The 11,318-nt window shown below is 28.6% G+C and overlaps 1 pseudogene; it reads left to right on the plus strand.

The window, feature by feature from the left end:
- The first annotated feature begins 240 nt into the window (after positions 1–240).
- Positions 241–5,974, plus strand: LOC124943574 (annotated as a pseudogene).
- Positions 5,975–11,318: the final 5,344 nt, after the last annotated feature.

Genomic DNA, 11,318 nt, shown 5'->3' on the forward strand with positions numbered 1-11,318 from the left:
CCTTACGTCCCAAGTGGTGGAGATGGCTAGGTCCTTCAGTGTTGCTGATGCCAAAAAATTAAGAGAAGTAGAGGCGACTACACAAAAATTTCAGGATGAAGAAAATGCAGCCGCTGAGGCCACTAAACAAACTGCTGAAGCTAATGAAGAGGGACAATATGATCATAGAACAGATGGAGAGCCAACGAGAAAATTATGTTCCACGCAGCTCTCGCTCCAGGCGAAGGTTACGTCGAAGTGATGGTTCAGCTCTTGTCTCTTTCCCTACTTCACCAAGAGGAAGGGGTCGTGGACGTAACATTGACGGTTGAACCAGTGAGAATATTGTGAAACATGTCATGGAGGACATTGATGAAATATAGATAAGATATGCAAGGGAGAGAAACTAAACTTATCTTCTTACCGTCTTCTTTGCTATAAACTCGTTGAACTGATTTTGTTGAACAATTTCTTTTGACTAATTGCATTTCTTGTTTTGATTATCAAACAGGAAAAATCAAATGATGCATGTTCAATTTTTTTTTTATCAATTACTAGTTTTGATAATTTTAGGATAAAACAATCAAAAAGGGAGAAATTGCTAAAATATATACAACACTAGCTTTGATAATTTATTCTAAACAATCAAAGTTGTTATATCAAAATAGTTAATTAACTTAGGATAATTAGCCAACGATTATAAAATTACCAGGTTTTGAATGTTTAGTTTAAATAATCAAAAAGGGAGAAATTGTTAAATCAAAGTATTAATTATAAGTGTATAAATAAAGAACTGAATTGTTTTAAATTAATTCTGTGCAGATTAAAGAAAACCGGAAAGGAAAGTTGTCTAGTAGTTGATCAAATCCGGCATTTGATCAAACTTCGATTTCTGCAAAGAGGCGCTTCCGGGTTTATCTCCAAATCGGTATTATACCAAGATCGGTTTTTATAAAAGACGCGTCCAGTATTTTATAAGATGGGTTTTATATTGGAACGCGTCCGGTATTTTATAAGATGGGTTTTATATTGGAACGAGTCCGGTATTTTATAAGATTGATTTTATATTGAAACACGTCCAGTATTTTATGAGATTGGTATTTTATCAAGAGGCGCACCTGGTAATTTATCCAAATCGATTTTTGGATAAACGTCTTCGGTAATTTACCAATTCAGTTTTATACTAAGCGTTCCCAGTATTTTACCACTTCGGTCCTACAGAAGGCGCTTTTGATATTTTCCAAGTTTGGTATTTTGGTTAAGCACTTTCCTGTACCTGATCAATCTTAACTCCCGATTAAGCATTCATTATGGGCAGTCTGACATGACAGCAGAATCAGACCTATAAAAGACTAATATAAACCAAGACAAGTCAAACCCTCTAAGTTGTACGTTCCTTGTATATCGCAATTCCATTAATGAATATTTTGGCTTACTATCATCCAAGTACAAACAAGATCAAAGATGATCTTTTATGATGTACTTTTATGGAACTCAGCCAATCAAATTAGGACAGGTTTCCTCTAAAACAAATATGTCTGTTGCAGTTTTCCTACTTAATAAGATAGAGGACAATTTTACTTCACGCGGTGTGTTTTCATAATCAACTGCTTCTACAATCGCTTTACAAGAAAAACATCGGTTTTATTACTACTCTCTCAAGTTCTCAAGTCCTAAAAGCTTACAAACTTGCTAGAGTATTAAAGTTGTATTACAGACTGTTCATTCTATGTGAGTTTTCAATATTGTAAGTTGACAGAATTTGTTTATGGTCAATAGAGTGTGTGCTAGGAATTCGGAAACAGGAAGTGTCTATGTTTTGGTTGTCCGACTTGGTTAGTGCAAGTTTTGTATTGAAACCAAATATTCTAGTGAATATCCTTCTCAAGGTTGAGAAGAAGGGGTGACGTAGGAGCTTTTTCTCCGAACATCCATAAAATCTCTTGTCTCTTGTATTCATTTCTTTTCAATCTCATTCGCCTGCTACTTCAAGTATAAACAAACATTTTCGTACTTGAACTTTGTTCAAGAGTTTGTGACGACTTGCGAAGAATAGAAACGAATATTAACTTCTAACATAGTTAATATCAAACGAATTGTGTAAGCATTCAACATAGTCAGACCCCGTCTCTATTGTTGTATCCGATCCTAACAGGAGCAATGTCGACTTAAGCGTCAGGAGGCTTCAGAGTGCAAGGAACGTCGACTAAGTGTCTAGAAAGTTGGAATAAGTGTTGGAAACTTTCTATGTCGCTACTGTCTATTTTTCTTAGTCGGACAACCAAGAACCCTAATTATCAACTAAAAAGGTAGCCAATGATGACTCCTAACCCAAATATTTTTGGGTTCAAATGTTAAATATACAGTGTACTTATAATTTGTGCAAGAAAGTAAAAAAATTAAACTAGATATAAATCAAATTACCCAGATTGTGAAGACGAAGATCCTTTTTAGGGTCGTTTTTTAATTTATTTATTTTCGGTCAAATGGTTCTTATTTATTTATAAAGCTATATATTCTGGGAAATTTGACGAAATGACCCACACTTAATAAACCTTGCAAAAATGGGACTTTCGCACCATGAAATGTCTGTCTTGCCCCCGAGAAGCCCCCTTATCGCTCATATGCGCATGCGCATATTATATAATACCCGCATATGTAATACCCGGATGTCATAGTATATATAAAGCCTAATTTGGGACACTCATTTTAAATCGTTTCAACTTCGACTTTCTCTCTCCAACCCACGACTCTACCACCTAACTTCCACGACTCTTAAACTTCATTCAACATCATCATCATCATCGCTTAACTCTCATCATCGTTCGTCTGTCTCGTCGTTCCTATATTTAGGTGAATTAAGGGTTTAGAGTTTATGTGTAATGTTCTTATTATTCTGGTGTTTATGTGTAATACTCCAATGTATGTGTATATTGATGGATAATACTTAACTTTTAGGATTTATGTAGCTTTTAAGGTTTATTTGTGTATATTCTGATGTTGCTTATCCAATGTTCCTCACTCACGCGTATTATATCAGCGTATTGTAATGTTCTTAGGGTTTATGTAGGTTTTAGGGTTTATGTATATTGTCTGATGTTGCTTACACATTTCATATTGTTTTTTTTCAGGAATAATGGTTTCATCGTCATCTTTACATAGTCGCAACATGGGATATTTATTGATGTTCTGAAGGAGTATATTGACTTCGATTCAGACCCATGGCTTTTGATATTTGAGAGTGCTAAGGATTTGATAAGGAAAATGATATGCCAAGTCATGTGTATGTAACTAATTAATTTTTTTCAATTGGTATCAGCTCGCTTCTTTTTCTACTTCATAGAAACATAGTATAAAGACAGAGTAGTAGCATGAAATTGTGTGAATCTCATCTAAATTACTTTTTTTTTAATTCTTTTTTGTAATTATAGGTCATCCTTGGATTTGTGAAAATGGAGTAACTCCCGATAAGTTTTGAATCCAATTGTCCTCTCTCGTATCAAGCATTTCTAAGAAATGAATAAACTAAAGAAGATGGATTTACTGTATGCATTTCTCCATTTGTTCATTTACAAAAATTTAATTGTCTCATAAATGTAGTGAGTGGTTAATTGGGGAGTTCAGGTTAGGAGGGGACATGAGTTCTCATGTGTTTGCTATAGTGATCCTGCATGGATATGGGTGACATTAATTTGGGTTTACCCAAACCTAACCCTAACACAAACCCAAAATATTAATTTGGGTTGGATTGAGTATGTGTTAGGTTGATTATGAGTTGTGTTTAATTTGGGTTTGGTTAGAGTTACTCGAATTACCCAAATTCTATAAATTTAATTTAATTCTCTATTATTAATCCAAATATAAACTAATCATATTTCAACTTCAAGTCGAACACATTTTTGACATATTTAACATGTTTTTCACAAGTTTAACACGGTTTTCACGTTTTCCCCACGTTTAACACGATTTTGACATTTTAACACATTTAACACGTTTGTATGATATGTTTAACACGTTTACCACATGTTTAAAACATTTTTCACATGTTTAGCATGTTTTCACGTTTTTGGCATGTTTAACACGTTTTTGATATGTTTAACACGTTTTCACATGTTTACACGTTTAATACGTTTTCACACATTTAACACGTTTTTGACATTTTTGGCACGTTTAACACGTTTTAGCTTATTTAACACATGTTTAGCATATTTAACACGTTTTGGTACGTTTAACACGCTTTTCACATTATTCACGTTTTTGCCACGTTTTTCATGTTTTTGCCATGTTTTTCACGTTTTTGGCACGTTTAACATGTTTTTGACATTTAAACATGTTTAACATGTTTTTGCACATTTAACATATTTTTGACATGTTTAACATGTTTTTTTGCACGTTCACCCATTTTGACAAATTTTAACACGTTTTTGGTATATTTAACACATTTTTGGCATGTTTAACATGTTTTTACGTTTTTGACATGTTTAACACGGTTTTCACGTTTTGGCACATTAAACGTGTGAAAAACGTATTAAACGTGTCAAAAATATGAGAAACGTGTTAAACATGTCAAAAACGTGTTAAAAGTGTAAAAATGTGCTAAATATGTCAAAAAAGTGTTAAACATGTCAAAACGTATTAAATGTGAAAAATGTGTAAAAAATCTGTTAAACATGTTAAAAATCTGTTAAACGTGTCAAGAATGTGAAAAATATGTTAAATGTGCCAAAATGTGTTAAATGTGTCAAAATGTGTTAAATGTGTCAAAAACGTGTCAAAATGTGTTAAATGTGTCATAATCATGAAAAACGTGTCGAAAACGTGTTAAACATGTTAAGAACGTGTTAAACATGTCAAAAACATTAAAAATATATTTAACATGTTAAAACGTGTTAAACGTGACTAAAACGTGTTAAACGTGACAAAAACGTGAAAATGTGTTAAACGTGTGAAAACGTATTAAACATGTCAAAAATATGAGAAACGTGTTAAACATGTCAAAAACATGTTAAATGTGTTAAAACGTGCCAAAAATGTGAAAAACGTTAAAAATGTGTTAAACATTTTAAACATGTAAAAAACGTGTTAAACGAGTAAAAATGTGTTAAATGAGTCAATAAATGTTAAATGAAAAAAATAAAAATAAAAATTAGGTTACCCAACCCAACTCATATTAGTAAATAATATGGGTTGGAGTTATGGTTGGATAAATTTAATTTGGGTTGAATATGAGTTGAGTAATACTGGTTGAGTTTACTTGTTTGCTCACCCCTCTACATGGTTACATCCCAATGGGGACCGAGATTAATACTAAATTTTTCCGCCCCTCCTAGAATAATACTAAAAAAACAAAATCATTTATTTATTTATTTGTAATAACATGAACGATCAAGGAACCACTCCTTGACCTAAATCTGCGAGACACGAAGTCCGGCGTAGTATGGTTTATGTTTTTGTTATGAATAGGTAATAGAAGAAAGCCTGACAGAAGAGGAGATTGCAGGTCTAAAAGAGATGTTTACATCAATGGATACCGATGATAGTGATGTCATAACATTGGATGAACTTAAGGCTGTCTTAAGAAGATATGGTTCTACATTAAAGACATTGAGATACGCGATCTTATGGATGCAGTAAAATCCCCTTTCGAAATTTAATTTTTTAACTTGTGAAGCCTTGCTTCCTAGCTAGAACTCACACAAACAAAAATGAGAACTAGGCATAGTCTTATATACCCTCCCTAGCGCACATAGCAAGAGCAAGAGTAAGCTACTTCACTCGAGAAGAAGTATGCTTTTGATCTGAGAACTTCCAAATTTTCAGGCTGATGTTGATAACAGTAGCACAATTGACTATGGTGAATTCTCTGCAGCGATAATTCATCTGAACAAACTGGAGCGAGAGGAACATCTTGTGGCTGCGTTTAGATATTTCGACAAAGATGGGAGTACGTAGCTATATTACAGCTGACGAACTTCAACAAGCTTGTACAGTGTGATGTTCTTTTAGAAGACATTATCAAAGTCATTTAGAATTGAATTATGTCAATAATTTAAAGTTGTTTGGTTCAAATAAAGGAATAAAAATATAAATAAGATCGATAGATTTGTAAATTGAGAATGTGTATGATTGATAGAAGTATACTATTTAAAGTATTATCATTTCTAAATTTTCCATCCATTGATTCGTTTTGATATTTTCATTCAAATAATATTTAGATTTATTAGAAAAAAATTATTAATATTATTCTTGTAAAGGAATTAGTATTAACATTTTTATTTTATTTTTTATTATATTTTATTTAATTTAAAATATAAAATATTATTATTTTTATATTATAATTGTTTAAAATATATAAAATATTAAAATTGTGTTAAAATTTAATAAAATATAAACATCTAATATCTTAACATACTAATTATATATATTTAAATATTTATAAAAATAAATAGATGAATAATTCAAATATTTTTTAATTATAAATAAATTATTTATCAAACATAAATAATATAAGATAAAATTCTTAAAATATTATATATTAATAATTAATCAAAATAAATATAACTAAATATAACGTTTAACTTAATAAAGTATATTATAATATGATATAAATTTTTATAACATTTTTTTATTAAAATATTTCATATTTAATTTTTCTATTATGTTTTAAATATATTTTTATATAAAATTGTTATTTTATTTTCAACTTTTTATATTTTAATTAGTTTATTATAATTTTATTATTAATGTATAGTATTTGAAATTAATAATATAAAAATGATTATATTATTATTAGTTATTGTACTTTTTACTAAAATGTTATTTTATTTTAAATAATTTCTTAATATTATTCAAATAATTCAAATAATAAATTTGAATAAATAAATTAAAAAATTTATTATTATTTAATTATAAAAAAATCTTTATTATAATTATAATTATAAAAACATATATAATATTATAATTATTAAAAAGAGAAAAGTAAATATCAGAGAAAGAAAGTGCAGAAATTTATTCTTCTCCATTTAGAGAAACTCATCCACTAAATATATTTGATAAAAACAACATTGAGGTCCATAAAACCATTTTAAAATTTTTTTTATAAAATATTTGAAATATTAAATAACAAAAATGAAAATTAAAGTATCATTAATATATGTTTATTGAAACTCTATTAATAAAAGAAATACTCAAATTGAGTTTATACAAACTATCTAAATTACATAAATGAAGAATTATAATACTTAAATTTACAATGTTTTATTGATTCTACAACAATCTACCCTATCTACCCTTCATCTTCAAGGGATAGGTTTAAGTCAACACAAAAGACAACCTTGGACTTCCTCTGCATAAACATGAAATTGAGCTAGTTAGAATATAGAACACTTTCAAAAGTGTGGGCAAAACTTAAAAGTAAGAAAAGAAAGAACATGTATTTTATATATCTTCGTTGTATCATGGAAGAAGAATAAGGTTTTCATGTTCCTTATATCTTCTAATGCAATGGATTCGAATCCAATGACTAGCCATTTCTTTTGAGAATGAAATTATTAAGTTTTCAATTTGAAGATGTGGAAAAGCCTATGGATTGAAAGATTATTAAAACAGTAACATATTATTATGACTGAAAAACAAGCAAAAGAAATATAACTCACCCATTGGATTCCAAACATTATTAAGGTATTTTGCCTTCTCTGCATTAATATGAAACTAGTTAGAATATATAACACTAAGAAATTCACAAAAGTGACACAGATTGAAAAAGAACTTGCCTTTGTGAATAAGAAGAAGACGTTGCTCTATATAAACGATCATTGACATTTACTGATACATTGTATTTGTAATCTCTCCTACAACAAAAATGGATTTCATCTCCGTATCCAAAACTCTTCTCAAGACCAAGATTCTCACATTTCATCTTCTTCTCTTATAATTCTCCTAAAAAAATGAATTTCTAGGGCGAGATTATCACATTTTATCTTCTAATCAGAACTCACTGCAAAATCTTGATCATCTGTAATGTTAATTTATAGATTTTAGAAATGAGAAGACGGCGGCTATAGAAGATGTTGATAGGTTAAAATTTAGGGTTTCTTATGGGCCGAGCCCAATTTTAACCTAGTTAGTAGGGCAAGCAGGTAGAAAGTATATTGAAGTCCCTACATAAATTTACACTTAACAATTCTAACAACTATTTATTAACGGATTGACATTCACCTCAATCTTTTAATAAAACGTAATAAAAAACCAAAATTGTTAGGTCTTTTCTTATTCTTAATTTAGACTTTACAATTTTATTAAATACAGAAAATACAAATGCAAATATTTATATTAATTTTTTTTACTTTGGTTAATAGATAAATAAACAAATCCACTTGAATTTGTGCATCTCAACGCAAAACATAAACTCATCTATATTAAAAAAAAACAACTTTAATTTTAAAATCATAAAAATTACACTAGGCCTCGTTTGATTCAGCGTTTAAACGTTGCGTTTGAACGTTTGCGTATTAAACTATTACATTAATTTTGCGTAATAAGTTCACGCAAAAAATTATAATCAAACAAATTTTGGCGTATAAACTCAATTTTCTTTTACCTTTCTATTTAGTATTTAAGTTTATCGTTTTTTTCTCTCATAACTTTTAAATATTTTTTTATTCATTAATTCTTATTTATTTCATTCATTTCTAAATATTTTATTCATTCTCTTTCATTTATTTACTATCTTTTTAATTATTTTATTTATTATCTCTAATCTATTCCATCTTTGTATAATATTTTTATATTTATATAAAATTATTTTAATAATAAAATTTATATTTAAATATATTTATATTTATTATTTATAATATATGTATTTTAATATATAAAATAATTAAGTAAAATATGAAATATAAATACACTTATCATTTTTTTAATTTATAATTATAATTTTGGAAATCAAACTAGCCTTAATTAATTATTTAAAAGTACAATATATATATATATATATATTATATTTATATTAAATATATTTATAAAAATTAATATATTCATATAATTTATTTAAAATATATTATTTTTAATTTAAGTCATTTATTAATATTTAAATTTATATATTAACACAAATTATAAAAATTAATATATTAATATAATTTATTTTCAAATAAAATATTTTTAAATTTAAATCAATTTATAATATTTAAAATTAAATTAATAAATAGATATATATCATTATATATACAAAATATTAATTATTAAATAATATTATAAATATAAAAAATAAATAAACTAGACGTTGAATTAAACCTATCAAATTTAACAATTAAATAAGTTGAGATCATACGTATTTATTTATGAATAAATTGAATAAATTGACATGGGCTGAATCAAACTAGTCCAAATTTAAACTATCAATCAAGACTAAGTTAAAAAGTACTAACATTCACCTCAAACTTATAATAAAACATAATATATAATATATTGTTAGGATCAGGTACAACGATAAAGATGGGGTCTGACTATTTGAGCGTTTACACAATTCGGTTTGATATTAACTCTGTTAGAAGATAATATCAATTTCTATTTTTCGCAAGTCGTCACAAATTTTTGAACACAGTTCAAGTGCGGAAATATTTGTTTAGACTCAAGCGAGAAATAAAGGGTTGGAAAATTTAGAAAGTAAAGAACACAAGACACAAAATTTGTTTATAGATGTTCGGAACAAACTCTCCTACGTCACCCTTCTTCTCGACCTCGAGAAGGATTCCAATAGAAGATTTGATTTGAATAACACCTCTACAAAAATTTAGACGTACGGAAACCATGTCTTAAACACTGTCTGTTTTCGAACTCTAGCACACACAACACTTGTTGATAGACACTCTATCAACTTACAAAGAGCTCACAATATAGAAAAGTGATACAATGATTTTCGGTATGAACAATCTTTCATAGAAGAATTGCTAAGGCAAAATCTTGAATATATATTTGTAGAGAGAGAATTTTTAATTAGCAAGAGAGCCTAGATATCCACCACCTACTTTTGTTTTTCCTTTGATCTTCTTTTATATCCAAGGCACAAAAAAACGGTCGTATTTTCTTTAGAGGACACCTGTCCTAATTTGATTGGTTGAGTTTCAGAGTAGTACATTAAAGAAGATTCTATTTTGATCTTGTCTGTACTGGATGATAATATGCCAAATATTCATTAATGGAATCGACACGTACATCTCATGAAATTTGAAATACTTTGGTAGGTGGCAGTCTATACTCTATACTCTTTGATAGACGGATGCTTGTTCAAATATAGAAACAGGTACCGGACTTGAACATAATACTGGAAAATACCGGACTTGAACAATTTTGGTATTTTCTCAAACTATTCGGTATTTTGGACTTCGGTTTTTCGGACTTCAGTAGCTCAAATCGTTCGGTATTTTGGACTTCGGTAGCTCAAACCGTTTGGTTTTTTCTCAAACCATTTGGTTTTTCAGGATTTCGGTATTTGCTCAATCAGATGCGCCTACATGGAAATTTCGGTATTTGCTCAGCGGATGCGCGCAGCTTCCCTGAAATAACAAAACTCCAATTATTATTTGGACTTGGTGAAATTCAAACCCTGGTCACCCGTGTGACAGGCGTGAATACTTACCACTATACTACAACCACTTTGTTGTTATCTTTAAATATATTAATATATTTGATATGACTTAACAATTATATATTTATAATTTAACTTATATATATATATATATATATAATTGAACTTAGTTTTATCCATTCATTATCAAAACCTTTTCATAAATTATAATCTGACAATTTCTCCATTTTTGATTATTTAAAATAAATATTCAAAACTTGGTAGTTTTATAATTGTTGACTAATTATCATAAGTTAATTAGCTAATTTAATCTAACAATTTCTCCCCTTTTGATTATTTAAAATAAATATTCAAAACCTGGCAGTTTTATAATCGTTGGCTAATTATCCTAAATTAATTAGCTAATTTAATCTAACAATTTCTCCCCTTTTGATTATTTAAACTAAATTATCAAAGTAGACGAGTTTGTAATTAAATTAGTTTAAGAATTATCATAATCTAACAATCCTAAATATTTCTAAGGTAAGAAAACTTAAACTCGGGAAGTGGCTTCGTGAGAATGTTAGCCACTTCATGCTTGTTGCCTTCATATGCTATGTCTGTTAGCAGTCGACTATCCAAATGTCATGCATAACCTTCCACGCTGCAGTCCTGTTTTATCTACGTTCATAGACAATAACAAATCTGATACTCATTTTTCTTTGGCTCGTGGCTTATTAGTCCCTTGGGAATCCATACATTGATTATTTTGATG

The sequence above is a fragment of the Impatiens glandulifera genome, chromosome 1, assembly GCF_907164915.1.
Source record: "Impatiens glandulifera chromosome 1, dImpGla2.1, whole genome shotgun sequence".
Classification (NCBI taxonomy): Eukaryota; Viridiplantae; Streptophyta; class Magnoliopsida; order Ericales; family Balsaminaceae; genus Impatiens; species Impatiens glandulifera.